We start from the raw sequence: 21,213 nt of genomic DNA, 5'->3' as shown, positions 1-21,213 counted from the left end.
CTGGCATTCTCAGAACATCCATCCTAACTTTCTAGCTTTTTCGACCTTACGCAATCAAGGTACGCTGTAAAGTGCAGCAAGCTCGTGATTCATTCTTCGCCGCCACACACCGTTCTCCTGCACACCGCCAAAGATTGTCCTACCAATACAAAAGGTCAAAAGGACGAGAATTCAAGAAATTAAAGAATAGGTTTCTATAAGAAGAATAAAGTACCGTAATCCGGGGTATCATTGATCAGCGGGGTAACATTGATCGGCTTGACCTACCTCATGAAATGTTCAAACAACTATTTTACATTGAATCAGTTTCTGCAATCGAATGGTATATCGTAATCTGCTATTATTTAGCTATTAAATGACATGTAATTCACAAAAATTTAATTTCATAAACATTGAAATAAATTGATTTTTCCATAACTGTGTTTCATAACGCAATGAGATACATTGTTAAACATTTATGCATGGCATGAATACTAGATACAATACGAGGTTCGAAATCACTATATTACTTCAATATGATATCCTAGAGTTGGATTTAATAAACTAAATTTTTATGAAAATGCTCTTTATTCAATAAAATATACGGTTTATTACGATTTAGTAAAAGTAGGCTATCAATTCCTTAAGCCATTGCCTACCTTTAGGCGTTATTCGCGGTTTGGAGGATTTTAATCCTAAAATAACCTAAAAAATACATAACTGGTAAGATTTTGGACAACTTATTCGAAATCAGCGACCCCGAATTTAGTAAGTAAGGGTATTTTCAACACAAACGAACACTGTTCACTTAGGTGATCAATGTTACCCCAAATCTGCAAAATGAAAAATTAGAATAAAAAGTTCATTTAAGCATGTTTTAAAGTTTCACAATACTTTTTCGAGTAGGGTAACATATACTCAGAGGGCCAGTACTTGTTTTAGAAATATAAAACAAATAACGTTTGCTTTTACAAGAGAATTATTCAAGAAAGATCGAAAATTCTGATCAATGTTACCCCGGGTTACGGTAGGTACTTTCTATTTGTTGAGATTGCTCGTTTTGACGTTTCGGCCTGGAAAATGGTACAGTGTCTACCCGTTAATTTGGTTCCGAGGCAGACGAAATCTTTCATTACCTCTGAAGTGTCCCTGCCTATCGTAACACTGCTGTCTAGGCTTGCCTTAGACAAGCCTTTGCGGTTCTATCTGCCATATACCGTAAACCGGGGCCAAATTGATCAGCGGGGTGAAATTGATCATTCGGGTACTACATTGTAATTCCATACTAGGAACTCTTAAGCGTCGTAATGACCTTAAACTTTTTATGTTATCTAGTTCGTAGATATCTAGAGATGAGTGTAGAATTTTATGTTTTTAGAAAAAAGTTAGTTTAGCCTTATTTTTTTTAAGAATTTGCAATGTATTACTCATTTAGCTGAAATCATGGCTACTAAACAATCGGTTGCTAATAGGGCTTCCCGTAAATTCTCTGTTTTAACATTTTTGTGGAGCCTTGGTTGGAAAGTTATGTAGCTAATAAGAACATGAAATAGTAAAAAAAAAGTTCATTTTATGTTGAAATCGACACTTTTTGTGACAGAAATCACGTATTTCAAATGAAATTGCCTACCTGTAGGCGTTTAAGGGGAACTTTCAAAATTTAATTTTGCATTTAAAGTAATAAATTCACTAGTTGTAAGATTTTAAACACGTTATTAGGTTTTAGAAGGGCAAAATTAAGCGGACAGGGCAATTTTCCTTTCTAACCGATGCTTAATTGTATACTGATCAATTTCGCCCCAAAGTGGCATTTCCAATTTAATGATATTTGGAGTTATGTAACTTTAAGTTTAAATTTGTTGAACAAAATTCTGTCACGTGATTCCATGGAGATTCACTGGGTACTGATTTTACAGAAATTCTTTTGGCAATATTTGGAATTCTACTAATGTTATCCGCAAAAGTTGTTTTAAAGCGATCAATTTGACCCCGGATTACGGTACTTCATTTCTGACGCGGTCACCATCAGTCCGACCTTTGCTGTTTCACATTTCAGGCGGGTGTACACTGTCACCCATTCAAATGTTCTAGCAGTAATATTCATGTCTTTTATATCCTTCAAAAGAAGGATTTTAAAGATGTTGACAGTCCAAGGCTGGTGCAGTACACGCAAAAAAATCCGTTCCGATTTACGTGCACTCCCAGTCACGGCAACGGGAACAAACGGGAACTATGCATAGCAACGATAACAACAATAAGAAATGTACACCGTGAACTAGATGTCACGGCTTCTAGAACGCCCATATTGACAGCTGGAACTAGTTCCAGTTCTCGGTGTATATTTGCTTGTTCTCATATTTGCGTTTGTTTGTTCACGTTTATCAGAACGGTTTTCTGAGCGTGTATCTGCTCTGTGGTCCAATGACCACCCGTATTTATACTACCTTAGGTAGACATAATGAATCATACCTAGACATTTAGGTACTGTCATGAATAGTATTTCATGTGAGTAGATATCCTATGCACACAACCATAAGGTACACTACAATGTTTCCAAAAAAATGGGATGGCGTATATGAGGCAACAGTCCCTCAAGCCAAAAAAACCAAACCCCAACAACAACAACAACTACTACAATGTCATCTATTAACCATACAAATTGGCTGGATTTTGTGAAAAAACGTGCCAGGGTTGTTGAACTCGGCTCGTCGTATAATACTTTCCAGAGCGATATTGAACAGCTGACATGAGAGTCCATCCCCGGCGAGGTTCGAACAAACTATACAGATCGCCCTCAGATACCCTTACGATTTTTTTTACCACACGGTGAAGATTTGGCCCGTTGTCGAGCGGCCATCGATGAAGCCGGCTTGAAAACTTCCCTCAAACTCATCCATTTCAGGTGAAAGACGACACGGGCGGCATTCAGAATTATGATCACTCGAAAGTTCTCACAGTCCAACTGGTTACCTTTCTTGCAGATGGGGTATATGAACCCTTCCTTCCACTGCTCCGGTAGATGTTCGGTCTCCTAGACCAAGGCCGGCAGCTCGTCTTGGTGAGATCTGCTCCAATGCTATCCTTATTAGCCCTTGTGGTGCTGGATAGCATCCTCAAATTCCCTCAGTGTGGGAGTTGACCTGTTGTTGCTGCCTGCTGCATTGCATTGACCTAGTCATTTCATCCGCTGCCTTCGTCCTCCATGTCTGCACTCCCTACAGCATTCAGGTATTCGTCGTAGTGCTGATTCCACCTTTCGACCACCTTACGTCCGTCCGGTAAGCCGTCTTTATTCCTGCATATTTCGGCTCGCAATATAAAGTCTTTGAGGGATACAGTGAGCTTCTGTTAGAACTTCCGTGTTTCTTGTGAAAGACACAGCAGTTCCATTTGTTCATATGTCGCTTATTCTGGGCGGTACTTCTTGGGCTCAGGGCTGCTTTCATCGTACACCATCCGTCCCCCAAAGGAGGTTTATTGTGCTCGCCCTCGTCCGGCAACGCTGCCTCAAGATTCTGTGCGTGTGTGGTGGTGACCTCCGGTTGCTTCAGTTGCTCCAAATTATTCTTAGGCGGCCGTTGCATTGTTATCGTATGTTGTGGACAAAGTGGATACTAGCGCACGATAAGTCCTGACGTCGACAATGTCAGAGAAGAGCCATCCGTCAATCAGAACGTCGATCGTCGATTTGCGATTCCGTTTGATATGGTGATCTACAGTTGTAACGATAAGGTAGACTGTGCTGTAAGTAAATGCTACGTACCGCCATGGTCATAGAGGCGGCGAAATCAATGAGCCGTGGGTCGTTTTCGTTCGTCAGCTGGTGGGCGCTGAACCTGTGCATTTAGGTCTCCAATGGTGTTCTCGACGAAGATTTAGTGCATATATTAGGGAACATTTTGTTAGAAGACAACTTTTTAATTGCACTTAAGATAAGGACGTTATTAAATTTCGAAACAATGGTAAAATGTCCATGATTTCTAACTTCTTTAATTGGCATCACTGCACGTTTTGCGTGTTGAAGGGGGTGGTAACAGCCATCTGCGGCGTCACCACCCGTCACTGGATGGAGACGCAAGTACCTGATAAAAATGAGATAGTTAGAATTGTAAATATTCTTGCGATATTGCTTTATAAAAACTTGGTATCTTCGGCAAAGTTGTTGGCATGGTCAGCTGTCCAGTGATGAACTAAATCATTGGCAAATCCATCGCTGGGTGGCGCTAGTGTGCATACAAACTGCATGCAAAAGTATTAACGTATATGCGTGTATCTCAAATAACGTGATAATTTAACTGTGTGATGTATTCGACAAAGTTGTTGGGTGAGCCACGGGCTATCCAGTGACGAAACAAGTAAGTAGGAATTCAACCGATAGGCGGCGCTAGTGTGCAAAGAAACTGGATGCAAAAGCACAAACGTATATGTGTGTATCTCAATAACGTGATAATTTAAGTAGGTGGTGTCTTCGATAAATTTGTTGGCTGGACCACGGGCTATCCAGTGACGAACGCAATACAGTCTAGACTCCTATTACACGGTTAGTTCGGAGGTGTAGTAGGAATCCGTGTTGTAGGAATCCCAGAGCTTATGCGATTTTGCCTAATTGGGGGTGTGAGCGAATATATCAGGAGTATTACAAGATAGCACCATACTTTCTTTGGCAAAGTTGTAGTACTAGAATAGATCTACCACACAATGCGAACTAACATCCAATTAGTTGGCAATTTGGCCGATAGAGGCGCTATGTAGAAGTAATTGCTACTGTTCACTCGCCAGTAGAAGCACTCATAAGTTATCGCTTGCGATATCTCAAGATCTAATTGATTTGGAACAATGCTATCTTAGGCAAAGTTGTTCAGTAGGTCTAGAACAATCTGGTGGTTAACCAATTAGTGTGTGATTTCGGCGCTAGGTGGTGCTAGTTGTCAAATCAAGTTTCAAACTTCTTTTTTTCGGGATCCATAGCAGATAGAAGAGGGTCGTCTTCGACAAAGTTCTCCAGGAAGTCAAGAACAATCTTGTGATTCAACATTAAGTTGGTGATTTCGCCGCTAGATGGCGCTCTTTGTCAAGTAAAATTTCAAACTTCTCTAGCTGGTCTTCGACAAAGTTCTTCTAGAAGTCTAGTGATTCAACTATAAGTTTGTGATTCCGCCGCTAGGTGGTGCTAGTTGTCAAGTAAAGTTTCAAACTTCTCTAGCTCGCAATCCAGATCAGATAGAAAAGTGCCGTCTTCGTCAGAGTTTTTCAGGAAGTAAAAACCTATCTGGTGATTCAACATTTAGTTGGTGATTTCCAGAGCAAATAGAAAAGTATCGTCTTCGGCTAAGTTCTTCAGGAAGTCAAGAACTATCTTATGACTTAACATTTAGTTTGTAATTTCGCTGCTAGGTGATGCTAGTTGTCAAGTAATGTTTCAAACTTCTCTAGCTCGTGATCCAGATCAGATAGAAAAGTGCCGTCTTCGTCAGAGTTTTTCGGGAAGTAAAACCCATCTGGTGATTCAATATTTAGTTGGTGGCGCTAGTTGTTAAGTAAAATTTTAAACTTCTTTAGCTCGCAATCCAGAGCAGATAGAAGAGAGTCGTCTTCGGCAAAGTTCTTCAGGAAGTCAAGAACAATCTTATGATGTAACAATTAGTTGGTGATTTCGCCACTAGGTGGCACTAGATGTCAAGTAAAGTTTGAAACTCCGCTATCTCGGGATTCAGAGCAGATCGAAAAGTATCGTCTTCGGCAAAGTTCATCAGGAAGTCAAAAGCTATCTAATGACTTATCATTTCGTTTGTAGTTTCACCGCTAGGTGACGCTAGTTGTCAAGTAAAGTTTCAAACTTCTCTAGCTGGCGATCCAGATAAGATAGAAAAGTGCCGTCTTCGTCAGAGTTTTTCAGGAAGTAAAAACGTATCTGGTGATCCAACATTTAGTTGGTGATTTCACCGCTAGGTGGTGTTAGTTGTCAAGTAAAGTTTCAAACTTCTCTAGCTGGCGATCCAGAGCAGATAGAAGAGGGTCGTTTACGGCAAATTCTTCAGGAAGCCAAGAACAATCTTGTGATTCAACAATTAGTTGGTGATTTCGCCGCTAGGTTGCACTAGTTGTCATGTAAAGTTTCAAACTCCGCTATCTCGGGATCCAAAGCAGATCGATGCTAGGTGACGCTAGTTGTCAAGTAGAGCTTCAAACTTCTCTATCTTGGGATCCAGAGCAGATAGAGAGGATCGTCTTGGGCAAAGTTCTTCAGGAAGTCCAGAGCAATCTGATGATTCAACAATTAGTTGCATGAAAGGCTTGCATTTTTAAGAAAAATGAAATGTTTCACCGTTTTGTTTCGCTCTCCGCTCAAGTGCGCTAAGCAACGAAGCACAGACAAACAGACGTAACTTTTAGAGGAAATTCATCAAAAACTTTTGCCCGGTATATTTTCCTTGAGCACACAGGCACCTGTTCGAAGAACCGCTCGAGATACTGTCGATTGCATGATTCAGCAAAGTGTACACTGCAAACGATCGAACACTAGCGCCTCTGGTGGAAGGATAGTGGAAATTAAATGAAATTTTAATTGATCTTTAAATGCACGTGCCAAGCCATGTTTAAGAGTGTTACGTCTGTTTGTCTGTGGACGGAGTCTATGTTGTCGCACAGTAACACACAAATTTGAATTTCAATATATGTATGTACAAAAAAGTTTGCATCTGGGATCAAACATCGGACCTCTGAATTGTCAATCCTTCCCAAGTAACGCACTTGTCACATAAAAGTTACAGCAGCAGGTTTTTGTTCCGCTCTTTTGTGACAAGTGTGTTACTTGGGATTACTATTAAGCAGCAGAACTATTGCGGTGCAACAATAGCATACGCGCTGAAACACTGATAAATGCTACTTCCTGGTGGCGTTTCCTTGGCCGGTCGCCGCTCGTTTACAAGGAACAAAAAGGATGACAAAAACGTTGGTGGTCGACTATTTATCATTTAATGTACCATGTACAAGTCGCTGATTAGACCAGTGGTTCTCAACGGGCACGAAACCTGAACTATGCGTGAAAAGTACATGCAAGCACTCGAAGAGTTCGAGCGTCTGGTGCTTAAGACTATATCTTTGGTGGTATGCAGGAGAACGGTGTGTGGAGGCGAAGAATAAACCACAAGCTTGCTGCTCTGTACGGCGAACCTATCATCCGGAAGGTGGCAAAAGCTGGAAAGATACAATGGGCGGGGCGAGCGTAAAAACGAACGTTGAACTGTAGTACTCGCCCAAAACTCGCAAGACCTCGTCCACAAATCACGTAACTTCCTAAAGGGAGGATAGGTATGTCCAAGCGTTACGGTTGTTTGTATTTCCATACAAAAACGCTTAGCAATGTCGATCTTTACTACTAGCTAAGTATATACGTCACCCTTATCTGGCGAAAATTTACCTTCGCTTGACAAGTGGTGAAGTGTGGGATAGGCTGGCACCTTGTCACCTTGTTATTGCTGAACACTATTTTAAGTCTATGAATTCGCGCTTTTGTGAGGACCTTAAATGGAAATGTTGTTCAATCTCCTCGAATCCTTCAAAATCTCGATTAGCCGGAACCTCCTCATATGCGAACAGCTTGACATCAAAAATTGCCCTATAATCGCTATTAATTGAGCAATGCATGCAGGAGATGTCAGCCACTTCCAGTGCAATCAGTTCACTATTTTTGCGTAGGCTGGGAAATTTACTACCGTGCCGCTAGTTCTGGTTTGAACTGCAGCTCCCTACGTTTCGATGAATTCGTCTTTAAAAGCCGCTACCACACTGCACCGGTGCGGTGTAGCCGGTGCGTGTCCCAACCTAATTAATAATTCCGTACGGCAGCCGGTCAGCCAGCAGCGGCGTCTCTCACATCTGACAAAATTATCTCACCTCGTCCGTCGCCTCACACGGTCAGCCACAACAAATGCACATTCCCTGGCTATGCGACGTAAAGTGCAATCGCGTCTCGCGTCTATAACGGCGAAATAGGGTGCTACCGAGAAGGTGTTGGACGGCATCAAGCTATCACGAGCGATGGCGTGCAAACGATCCCTAAACCGATCGATGGGTTCGCGGGTTCGTTCGGCGAGAGATGAACATCATAAAGCGAACGTTTAATCATTGCGCTCATGTCGACGAGCGTTGAATCACGCTATTTGCATCCCAACTTACCAGGCAGCAGCAGAGGTTCCCTGTGTAATGACGATAGTTCCGATTAATTGATACGTCTGAATATCTAAAGATATAGTTAAACCACGGAGGGCAGTCATTATTTTGTTGAATGTTTGGATTACTCATTTTGTAGGAGGCGAAGGGACATCGTTCATATCTTGGGAAACTAATTTAAAAATGCTGAGCACATCTTGTGAACTACAGCCTCTAATTGCCTTTTTAATGACATAAATTACGCTTTCCGAGTACCACCTCTAGACTGGATACCATGCCATAGAAGTCTTAATTGATATTTACGAACTATCATTAATCAAGTAGGGAAGCGGCATTAATTTTTCAAATTTTCGTTCTGGCACGTGCACTTCCTGAAGCATGTTTACAAAAGTAGGACATTGAATAAGTCTTCTGGATCAGCGGCCCCCATTTTCACTTCTCATCACATCAGAAAACATCCCACTTCAAAACTCATCCCACAAGCAACGCCGCCTCCGAAGTTCAAGCGATTAAATCCACCATCGACGACGCCGCACTTGACACCCGTGTGAAATCTCTCCGGTTTGTGAGTAAACACTTCGTATCGCATCGTAAACAAGAAATCATCATAAACTGCGCTGCGCTCCTCGGAAGCCGATACCTACAGGGAAAGGAATGCTACACACGGAGCATTGGAGATAAGAAGCTTCTGCCAACCATGGAGTTCTTCCTTCCGTTCCAGATTTCCCATCGTCTTCAAGTCAACGTTGTCGTCAACGTTGTCGCCGCAACGTCTTTGTCATCATAAGCAGTTGTCGGTGTCCGTTCGTCGCTACTGTTCTGGGCTTCATTCCATTCCAAGTATTTCTCGGCTACTGTTTTGATTCTTTCCGTACTCATCACATCTTAGGAAGCGTAAGCGTAGCTAGGCTAAGAAGGGATCACATTAGTAAACTGATATCTAATTTGCTGCATGTTTTTCTTGGGATCATCATTTAACTGATTCAAGGTTTCTGAGGCCAGTTTCAATTGGAACGCTTGTCCACATGGTGGATAGAATTACAATGATGGGCACAACCATTGACATTGTAGATTTCGACTTAGAACGAAATAATGTGTGGAAATTTAAAATTACAAATTTTACTAGAGTATAAACGGTGCGCGCTGAAAAAGCTACCTTGTAGATGAATGAAGCTGGCTTTCAAAAAAGGAACTTCGAAAATTTTGATGAGCCCTCCATACGCCACTAACCACATTACAGTACATACAACAATCAACAAGGACACTGAAGGCAAAGGAAGCGATAAACGATGATGAGAGCGAGCGGGGGCTCGCTCGAACGAAAGGAAACGAACGGAATGTAGATACAGTAATCCGATATCACGTCACCACCCTCATCATGCGGCGCTGCCTCTGTCACCATCAACGCCTTCTTGCATCAATCCGCCGCATATTCACCGCACACAACAAGTGCTACCAGATCAGCAAGCTAGAGCTGCTGATGATCCAGCACAGCATCGGGAAAATTGCAAATTAATATTTTAATTGTTTTTATTCGAGTTTGTTTGCTGTTATTATTATGGTTCGTTGGGCGCTGGCTGGCTAGCTGGCGGCGGGAACCAGACATATAGTAAGAATTTTGCATGCTTCGGTTGAAACAGTACCCACTGACTGTCTTGAGGAGATGCCCGTTGGTGACACTTGGAAGGTTTACGATAAAGATTTGGTTTGTTCTAGAAGCTATCTGCACCACAGCACAGCAGTTTCCTGGGTGAAGATGTTAACCGGATTAAAAAAAATCATATTTCCGGTGGAGATAATGCAATTTCGTACCGATGTGATAATGGGTTCGAGAACAAATTGCGTGTGGAGGCGGAGAAGATAATTGAATTGATAAAGCATCATGTTATTCTTTCTGTACCTATCCAGTTTATCAGTATTGAAATATTTTAAATTTGGTACAAATATTTGTTTATGCTTCCTGGAACATACAACAAATCTAAAAGATCACTCTGTGTACATTGCATTCTACGAGCCAATAAGTGACGTAAGTAGTGGATAGAACGAAATTTAACGACGAGAACGGCTTTTCCGGGAAACTCACTGACCTAATTAAAGCGACGATGGACGGTGTAAACAACTGCGTAAGGGTTTCGGGTGATCTGTCTAGTTCATTCGAATCTTGCCGGAGACTGCAACAAGGTAATGGGCTCTCATGCCTGCTGTTCAACATCGCCCTGAAAGGTGCTTTGCGACGAGCCGGGTTCAACAGCCGGGGTACGATCTTCACGAAATTCGACCAATTTGTCTGTTTTGCGGATGACATCTGCAGTCCTGATGACGTGATCCATCCACCGTAGCCTCCCGATGTTCGCGGTGTGGACGATGGCTGGTTCTCTCAGCAGTTGATGCAGCTCGTAATTCATTCGCCTTCTCCAAGTCCCGTCTCGCATCTGCACTCCGCCGTAGATGGTACGCAATACCTTCCGTTCGAAAACTCCAAGGGCGTGTTGGTCCTCTGCACGTAGGGTCCATGTTTCGTGCCTATAGAGGACGACCGGTCTAATCAACGTTTTGTAGATAGTTTACTTCGTTTATTCGATCGTAGAGTTCTGCGGAATCCTAAGTAAGCACGATTTCCTGCCACAATGTGCCTCTGAATTTCTCTGCTGGTGTCGTTGTCGGCGGTCACTAGTGAGCCCAAGTACACGTATTCTTCAACCACCTCGATTTCATCATCGTCGATACAAATTCGGGGTGGCGGGCGCGGTGATTCCTCCCTGGAGCCCTTTGCCATCATGTATGTACTTTGTCTTCAAATAATGACTATTCCAATTCGCCTGGCTTCACTCTTTAGTCGGACGTACGTTTCCGCCATCGTCTCAAATTCACGAGCTCTAATATCAATATCATCAGTGAAACTAAGCAGCTGAACGGACTTCGTGAAAATCTTCCCACTCGTGTTTATCCCCGCTCTCCTTATTACACCCTCCAAAGCAATGTTGAACAGCAAGCACGAAAGACCATCACCTTGCCGTAACCCTCTGCGAGATTCGAAGGGACTCGAGAGTGTCCCTGATACTCGAACTACGCACATCACTCGATCCATCGTCGTCAGTTAATCCGGGATTCCTTATTAGTGCATAATCTGCCATAACTGTTCTCGATCAGTTGTTTACTACGCCGATTTGATATCGATGAACAAGTGAAGTGTGGGCACGTTGTATTCGCGGCATTTCTGCAACACCTGGCGGATGGCGAACATCTGGTCCGTTGTAGCGCGTTCACCCATGAATCCAGCCTGATATTGCCCCACGAACTCTCTTGCAATCGGTGATAGACGGCGGCATAAAATTTGGGAGAGTATCTTGTAGGCAGCGCTCAGTAGTGTGATCGCGCGGTAGTTTCCGCAATCCAACTTGTCGCCCTTTTTGTAGATGGGACACACGATACCTTCCATCCATTCCTCCGGTAATACTTCCTCCTCCCAAATCTTGGTAATGACCCAGTGTAGTGCTCTCACCAGTGCTTCTCCACCGTATTTTAGAAGCTCGCTTGGTAGTTGATCTGCTCCAGCGGCTTTGTTGTTTTTCAACCGGCCAACCTCCTCCTCAATCTCTTGGAGGTCAGGGGCTGGAAATCTTTCGTCCTGCGCACATACTCCTAGATCCGTTACCACGCCACCTTCGGTGCTTGCATCATCGCCATTGAGATGCTCATCGTAATGCTGCCGCCACCTCTCGACCACCTCACGCTCGCTCGTGAGAATATTCCCGTGATTATCTCGGCACATGTAGGCTTGTGACACAAAGTCTCTGCGCGAGCGGTTCAGCTTCTCGTAAATCTTTCGTGTGTCCTTAGCGCGGTACAGCTCTACCATCGTTTCGCGATCTCGTTCCTCCTGCTGGCGCTTCTTCATCCGGAAGACTGAGTTCTGCCTGTTCTGCGCCCATGCTGCTTTCTTCTCGTTTTTCAACTGTTCACATTCGCCGTCGTACCAGTCGTTTCTGTGATTCGGAGTCGCGAAGCCCAGTGCTGTAGCCGAGGTACTACCTATAGCGGATCGGATGTCCCTCCAGCCATCTTGAAGTGTAGCTGCGCCAAGCTGCTCTTCCGTTGGTAGGGCCACTGCTAATTACTGCGCGTAGTCTTGAGCCACTTCTACGTTACGCAGCTGCTCGATGTTGAGCCGCGGCGTTCGACTTCGACGCGTGGTGATAACTGTCGAAAGTTTTGAGCGCATGCATACAGCGACTAAGTAGCGATCCGAATCTATACTCGCACCGCGGTATGTGCGGACATTGATTATATCCGAGAAGAATTTACCGTCGATTAGAACGTGGTCGATTTGGTTTTCTGTTTGGTGGTCGGGTGATCTCCAGGTGGCTTTGTGGATATCTTTGCGGGGAAAGAAGGTGCTTCGGACTACCATACCACGGGAGGCTGCTAAGTTTACACATCGCTGGCCGCTATCATTCGATACGGCGTGCAGGCTGTTTTGCCCGATTACCAGTCTGTACATTTCGACCTTTCGTACTTCCTACCTGCGCGTTCATGTCGCCGACAAGGATTTTCACGTCACGCGGCGAGCAACCATCGTATGTTTGCTCTTGCTGCGCGTAGAACGCTTATTTCTCGTCATCAGGTCTCCCTTCGTATGGGCAGTGGACGTTGATGATGCTGTAGTTGAAGAAACGGTCCTTTAATCTCAACATGCACATCCTTGCGTTGATCGGATGTCACCCGATCACACGTTGTCGCATCTTGCCCAACACTATAAATCCTGTTACCAGTTCATTGGTGGTGCCACAGCTTTGGTAGAAGGTAGCCGCTCGATGCCCGCTTTTCCACACTTCCTGTCCAGTCCAACAAAGCTCCTGCAACGCCACGATGTCGAAGTTGCGGGGATGTAGTTCGTCGTAGATTATCCTGTCACATCCTGCGAAACCTAGTGACTTGCAATTCCATGTTCCAAGTTTCCAATCGTAGTCCTTATTTCGTCGCGTGGGTCTTTGCCGATTGTATCGAGTCGTATTTTCTCCTATGTTATTCGCAATGGGGATTTTTACGGGTGGCCTATTGGGCCTACGCCAACACTCCTGTCTCGCCGGAGGGCCATCGTGCCAGTTCTGTTTAACGTCCCAACCAACACTGGGACGACCACGCTGATGGGGCTACCACCTTGGATCTAGCTGGGCGTGGTGCAGCGTTTCTTGCTCAGCCGCTGGATGCCAGAACAGACGCTGTTTGAGCCGCACCTGCTTGGTGAACAGATGCTCGGATCGTACCTCCTCAATCTAGCTGAAGTCAGAAGGACAACAGTGCCCAGGCTGCACTACCAGCTAAGCACACAAATCTTAGCTGACGGTCTTTGTCATCGCTTGACCCGTGGAAGCATGAGGTAGGAACTTGTGAGGACCAGAGCTATATTGGACGCTCTCCTTATCGACTCACCGTTTCGCAGCCCCCCCCCTGTAATGGTATTAATTGGTTGATTCAACTGCTTACTTTCTCGCTTAAAAAGTTTGACCGTGACGTTATCCTTCCTAGTAGCCTAAGCCCACTTTCCAGCTTACTTGGGGCCTTGCTGACCTCATTCTATGTTGATAGTTCCAGTCAACAGCTGTGTTTGTCCTATTCATGATGAATACACTTTCATTGATATCATGCTATAATTCTTCCAAGTGCTTCTTCCTCCTCCTGATTGTTTTGTCTGTCAGCAATATTCCTTACCGGTCATTGTACATGGAAAGGACTGGCGCAGTCTTGTGCCATGAACCACCGAGAGCTGCGAAAAATTTCCGCATATTGTTGCGATTCATGCCTTCGTCGCTTCAGAAATTACACTCTTTTCGAGCAACCGTTTCTTGCTTCGATGAATTCATTTCTCTTCTGCTATTGCCATCCTTTACCACGCCCAGTTGAGTGGGGAACCGTCCACTAGCACTCGACCCTTGAAAGCATTTTTCTCGTTTGCAGCTCGTTAGCATACCCTGCCGACCCAGCCATTACGTTGGGCGTCGTTGAGCAGTCCTATTATCTTATGGAAAAAGCTATCGTCTAGCTTCTGATGGAACTGTGCAGTTATCCCTTCATCTGACAAACGATGGATATTGAAATACATCATTCTCTAGTTTCTTGGACTCGTGACATTGGAAATGAAATCTGATTTAGGAGACGCTTTGAACCACTCTACAAAATACAAATCCCAAATGAACAAGAACTTGATTATAGAATCAATTTATCAGCCCATCCTGCATACGAAAGACACTGAATCGGTCTATCGGTCGTGCGCAACCGTATGGAACATTAAGAGATTGTCTTCCGGTGCGCGGTGCTCTGTATTTGCAATGCAATTGGATGGCTCTCTGCTACTTAATCGATCGGTCGGATAAAGGACGGGTATGGCCGTCGTAGCCACAACCTCAACCACAACCACAACCACATCATCAGCGAGATCCACATGCGGATGTTTTGGTAAACAGGATGGTAAGGTTGCTACTGGTATACTGTCGTGGAACGTTTATTTTTACGATGGGTTTGAAATTAGACAGAAAGGAAGCGAAAAATAGCAAACATAACTATTCCAAACGCTGGCTGCCGAGTCAAGCCATTGAACGCTTGAACTCCGACACCGCGCGAAGGACGTTACGCTCAGTAGCTCTGACCGAAGTAGTGCAGCACCGCTCGAAGATGTCATAATGCTAGCTTGTCACTGATTCTTGCAATCGTTTCATAATTTCTATGATCTCCTTTCACACTTGAGCTCCTAATCTTCCCACTTAGTGATTCAATTAACTTTACAAGATGCAGCGGAGAAATCAGAGTCGAACCACAATCGAAAACCAAACAAGCGTCTGATTGTTTGTTTATACTACTGAACTGACTAAGTTGCGGTTGCTGCTACGTGCCACAATGGTCCTGATCTGATAGTGTTATAGTTCACTGCTAGAAGAGAAAACGACCCGATGCTCTCGGTTTTGAATGCACGGGCAATATTGGCACCGTCATCGTCCGTTCCAGTGCGACTTGAAGAAAAGTGCTATATATTGAGCCTCTTCTGTAACAAGCAAGAGTGAAAATCAAAGAATTCACAAACCAGTGATATCAAGACGTAACACTGACTTGCACCTCACATCAAATTATCTTTAGGCGAAGACCATTTTATCAAGAAGACTTGCAGCACTGCTTAAAATCTGGAGTCACTGTTAGCAGCGCCACCACGTATGAAGGTGGAACTTTGTGTAAATATTCATACTCGCGCAAATATACTCTTACACTTTTAAACAAAGTTACCACCTTAGCTTAACAGGTGGCGGTGTCGTCGGTGACGCTTGCCGTTAGTATGGGAAAATAATAGAGTTCCATGTGAATTTTGGTTTTTGATTTTTATGATTTATATGGTTGAACATTCTTAGGTACTACTTTTTTTTCCCTAAAAGCGTATTTGGAATATCCATTTTTTTAAACAAAAACATTTTGAAATTGCTTAATTATTATTGATTTTTTTTTCATGAGAAATTGAACATTTAGACATTTTTGCGATAACAAAAATAATCTAGACTACCGTTTGAAAAGGGTCAATGTCATTTAGTTTCCATTATATGAAACTAATTTTGATTCAGCACTGACAGACGTGTGGTCAACGCGAGTGCCCATCGCCAGACAAATTCTTGGTTCGATTCCAAACAACCGCAGTGAAAGTTATTCCCACATTTGTTGACGAAAATGATCCGAAGTCCGCTCGTCTGTGTTCCAACGTCCGTCGTCAGATCGTCGCACAAGAACTTGTAAATCTCTTGTTTTATTAGCGGTGGTCAGGTCCTTTTTTCTGCTCACTCTTCTCTGCATCACTGACTGGCTGCTTGAGTTGAAGCGTGCCCTGCCAGCCTTGTTGGGATTGTTTTCTCCGATTTATGCCGTTTGACAGCGACAGCAGCCAGCGCAGAGAAAGGATTTCATTCATGGCTTTTTGTTGGGAAATTGTGCGTGCGTTTGGAAACCAGCCGCACTCGGCATGTGGCAACGAACGACGACGTTTGACACGAAGTGGTAATTAAATTTTCTTTTAATTAGAATTGCCGACTCGTAACTCTTCCGTTTGGTGACGTGCTGAGAATAAAATGTGCATGCTTTGTATCGAAAGGAGCTGTGGAATTTGAGAAGCGATTGTTAGCTTCAAGAAAAGCTGAGTCAATTTTCGAGAAATTCATCTGAACTAATGTAAACATGAACGTGCTGCTGACACTTTGTATTTACAATGGTTTAAGATTCAAACCACGAAAAACGCTTGAAAATGATTTCTAAGCCATCAAAACACTGCTTTTGATAAGTCACCAATTTCATTGTAAAAGTTTAGCTGGCAAAACCAAACTTTAGGATGCCTTGTCTAATAATAATAATTCTCGTTTGGGGACGTGAAAATGATCTCAAGCAAAATTTTGATAGCCAATTCGTCTAGCAGAGGTTTTTAGGACCGTTTTAAAACCTAACATCTTTTATTTTGGTTTTATGACGGTTTTATAGTCTACTAGCTGAATTGCCCGGCTTTGCTCGGGTTTATTTATTGAGGAAGTCTGGAGCAAATGCGAAGTCCCATATACTGCATATCAGTCACATCTTTGCTGGATTTCCTATGCAAATGGGACAGATATGCGATTCACGGTAGTATAGCTGAATGGGTAAACATGCCGGTGTTCCGCAAGATCATGCTGAAAATAAAGAGATTCCAGGTGACATAAAAGCCATATGAAAATATGTACTGTCAAAAATTCAGAATTCCGAAGCATACTTAGTATACTAAACATTAAATCTACTTATACGTTTCTACGGCATTGAGTGCCATTGTGTTTTCCACACAATCTACAAATTTATGGAAAGAAAAACAAAGAAGCCATTCAAATAAAAACAGTAGCTATCTTTAAAAGAAAAACACTAAGCTGAAGAGAGGTAAGTCAAGTCCTATTCCATAACTTGAATTTTATTTTTGTTTCTCATCTTTGTCATATGGCATTTACTAGGTTTATTAGTTTCATATATTTCAATGTAAATGATGATTCCTCATGTTTTGCTCTGTCAAAATAAATTAAAGCTAAAACATGTTATTGGCAACACGGGAACATCGCTTTCCAGCAGGGATCGATATTGGCCGAGTGACAGATCCCGTGACAGACAACTACAACGAAATGATTGGGGATAAGGGAAAACGTCAAACACTTAGAACAAACTGAAGACAGAACAAGTGGACAAACACGTTAAAATTTATCTTTTTCTCTTAAATTCTAATATTGGTTGAATTCGATTAAAACTTAAACTGTATACACTAATGTAAGTAAAAGAATTGAATTTGAACTTAACATATATAAAAACTTAAAATACACTTATAGCTATTATCAACCTACATCTAATTGTTATCGTACGACGGGGAACATATGTACACGTGAGGACTAAAATTGTAAGTCTACAAACCTAAATCTAGCTTAAACCCTAACTAAATGCTAATATATTTTAGCTTGAAGCTTACTCAAACCCCAACACAAACGAGTTTGCTATAGGACAGTCCGAAATCGTCCCCGCTCCGGTAACACATGTGCTTTCACCATTTTTCAACGGCACTTTGAGAAAGTGCTAAAGGTTAATGTAGATCTCAGGTTCCATAGATAAATGTTACGAAAACAAAACATGGACGTTTCAAATAAGTTTTCGTTGCGTGCTCTATGACCTATCGAATTGCGGAGCCGTGGTTTTAAATCTAAATCAGTAGAAATATGTTTGCGTTACAACGTGTAAACGTATGCTGTCCGACTCACTTACGCTCGTTGGACTTTAAAAAGGGATAACACCTCTGTTCGCATTCTACCGGGCAAATGCTTGGATGTGCTGCTCGCCTAGCAGTGAATTGACGCAAACACAGCGCATCGGACTTTCGGAACATCGGCGGCTTTCTGCCGCCGATGTTCCTCAGTCCTCCATACAGTTGCGACGCAAAAATTTGACCAGAAGTAGTAAAATATTTTATGGTATACGAATATTTTACGGTTCGCTATCTTGATCTTCAAAATCGCGTTCGATATCGATTTTAGGCTTACATTCACCAAGCCCGATCGATTGATACCTACATTACATGGTATCATAGCACAAACCATCATTTCATGGCCGCCATATTAAATTGTGGTCCGCCATCTAGGATTTTAAATTGGCGTAAAATATCTATTTTTAACATCTTCTCATCAAACCTGATCAATAGATACTCATATTGCATGATATCATAGTTCAAACCACCATTCCATGGCCGCCATCTTGGATAATGGTTCGCCATCTTGGGTTTCAAAATGGCGTCAAATATCTATTTTTGATTGCTACTCATCAAGCCCGATCGACCCATATTGCATGGTATCAGCTCATGGTCGCCATCTTGGATTTATAGTCCGCCATCATGAATTTCAAAATGGCATCATATATCGATTTTTTACTTCTACGCATCCATCCCAATCGATTGATATCCATATTGAATGGTATCATAGCTCATGGCAGCCATCTTGAATTAAGGTTCGCCATCTTGAATTTATAGTCCGCCATCTTGAATTTCAGAATAGCGTCATATATCGATTTTTGATTTCTACTCATCAAGCCCGATCGATAGATACCCATATTGCATGGTTTCATAGCTCAAACCACCATTCCATGGCCGCCATCTTGGATTATAGTCCGCCATATTGGATTCCAAAATGGCATCAAATATCTATTTTTGACTTCTACTCATCAAGCCCGATCGATAGATACCCATATTGCATGGTATCATAGTTCAAACCACCATTTCATGGCCGCCATCTTGAATTATGGTCCGCCATCTTGGATTCCAAAATGGCGTCAAATATCTATTTTTGATTTCAACTCGTCAAGCCCGATTGATAGATACTCATATTGCATGGTATCATAGCTCAAACCTCCATTCCATGGCCGCCATCTTGGATTATAGTCCGCCATATTGGATTCCAAAATGGCATCAAATATCTATTTTTGACTTCTACTCATCAAGCCCGATCGATAGATACCCATATTGCATGGTATCATAGTTCAAACCACCATTTCATGGCCGCCATCTTGAATTATGGTCCGCCATCTTGGATTCCAAAATGGCGTCAAATATCTATTTTTGATTTCAACTCGTCAAGCCCGATTGATAGATACTCATATTGCATGGTATCATAGCTCAAACCTCCATTCCATGGCCGCCATCTTGGATTATAGTCCGCCATCTTGAATTCTAAAATGGTATTAAATATCTATTTTTGACTTCTACTCATCAAGCCCGATCGATAGATACCCATATTGCATGGTATCATAGCGCAAACCAGCACTCCATGGCCTCCATCTTGGATTATGATCCGCCATCTTGGATTCAAAAATGGCGTCAAATATCTATTTTTGACTTCTACTCGTCAAGCCCGATTGATAGATACTCATATTGCATGGTTTCGTAGCTCAAACCAGCATTCCATGGCCGCCATCTTGGATAATGATCCGCCATCTTGGATTCCAAAAAAGCGTCATATATCTATTTTTGACTTCTACTCGTCAAGCCCGATTGATAGATACCCATACTGCATGGTATCATAGCTCAAACCTCCATTCCATAGCCGCCATCTTGGATTATAGTCCGCCATCTTGGATTTTAAAATATAATCGATTTTTGACTTCTTCTCCTGCCCGATCGATAGATACCCATATTGCATGGAATCATAGTCTAAACCACCATTCCATGGCCGCCATCTTGGATTATGGTTCGCCATCTTGGATTCCAAAATGGCGTCAAATATCTATTTTTGACTTCTACTCATTAAGCCCGATCGATAGATACCCATATTGCATGGAATCATAGCTCAAACTACCATTTCATGGCCGCCATCTTGGATTATGGTCCGTTCTCTTGGAATTATAGTCCGCCATCTTGTATTTCAAAATGGCGCCAAATGTCGATTTTTAACTTCTACGCATCCAGCCCGATCGTTCGATATCCATATTACATGGTATCATAGCTTAAACCACCATTCCATGGCCGCCATCTTGGATTCATAGTCCGCGATATTGGATTTCAAAATGGCGTCGAATATTGATTTTTGACTTCTACTAATCAAGCCCGATCGATAGATACCCATATTTCATAGTATTCGTAACAGATTTACCGTTAAATAGCATGCATTCTGACGTTTTGGCCGCCATCTTGGAACCCAAGCCGCCATCTTGAATTCCAATACCCTTATAAAAAAAAAAAAGACACTACACCGTCTTCAACCAGAGGTTGTACAGACTGAACAAGCACTAACATATGACAACGGACAACACACATAACACCCAGTGGCCCAGTGGAGAATTTTCCGTTTGACGAAAAGTTTTCCCCGACTGGAGCGGGAATCGAACCCACACTCCGAGGCTTACGAAACGTCTAGATGACTGACGCCTCTAGCCGCACGGCCACGAAGCCCACACCTCCTTAACCTAACAAATGTGTATACCAAATTTGGTTGGAACTGGTTGAGGCATTCCAGAGTTATGCTGGAACATGCATACATACATACATACAAACATACAAATTAACATACAAACATACATACATTGACTTATATATATATAGATTTGACTAAAAAGTGTTACTTTGAATGTCACATGAATCACGAGTTGAGTTAGTTGTCATAGAAATGAACATTTTGGAACGCTTAAAATATGGCGAACTTCAGTCCAAATTTTGGAAGAAGGAATGGCGGAACAAATGTTCAGCAGTGAACCAGGTAGTGGGTAGGTGATTTCGTCGAGCCTCGCATCCATGCGGTTAGGGTTACCAAGCTTCTAATCGCCCCATGCAATGGGGTGAGGGTTCGATTTCCGCACCGGGCGACGAAACTTTTCGTGAAAATTGTTTCTTCTCCGTATCCACTGGTGCAGGCTCCGTGTGTCCCTTATCTTGTGTTAAGTTACATACAGTGCGTGTGAAGACAGTATCCACATCTATTTTGAAATTGACTGTCCAAGGTAGGTGAGTCTCCCTGCCCAAATAGTTCCAGACCCTATTTGTTGTTTTTTTTA

The 21,213-nt window shown here is 42.7% G+C and overlaps 1 protein-coding gene and 1 long non-coding RNA gene across 2 annotated transcripts in view; one reads left to right on the top strand and one right to left on the bottom strand.

Annotated features, from left to right (window-relative positions):
* LOC109422805 (E3 ubiquitin-protein ligase HECW2-like) overlaps positions 1-21,213 on the top strand; it is a 123,447-nt gene that overhangs the window by 6,836 nt on the left and 95,398 nt on the right. The window lies entirely within an intron of this gene.
* The window catches only part of LOC134285199 (uncharacterized), a 203,453-nt gene continuing 199,612 nt past the window's right edge, over positions 17,373-21,213 (bottom strand). The window contains exon 2 of the long non-coding RNA XR_009996204.1: positions 17,373-17,608. This is a non-coding gene — a long non-coding RNA (uncharacterized LOC134285199). The remainder of the gene's footprint in view (positions 17,609-21,213) is intronic.

This window comes from Aedes albopictus, chromosome 1, assembly GCF_035046485.1.
Source record: "Aedes albopictus strain Foshan chromosome 1, AalbF5, whole genome shotgun sequence".
Classification (NCBI taxonomy): domain Eukaryota; kingdom Metazoa; phylum Arthropoda; class Insecta; order Diptera; family Culicidae; genus Aedes; species Aedes albopictus.
Note: the sequence above shows the minus strand (reverse complement) of the source record. Positions and strands in the feature narration are given on the sequence as shown.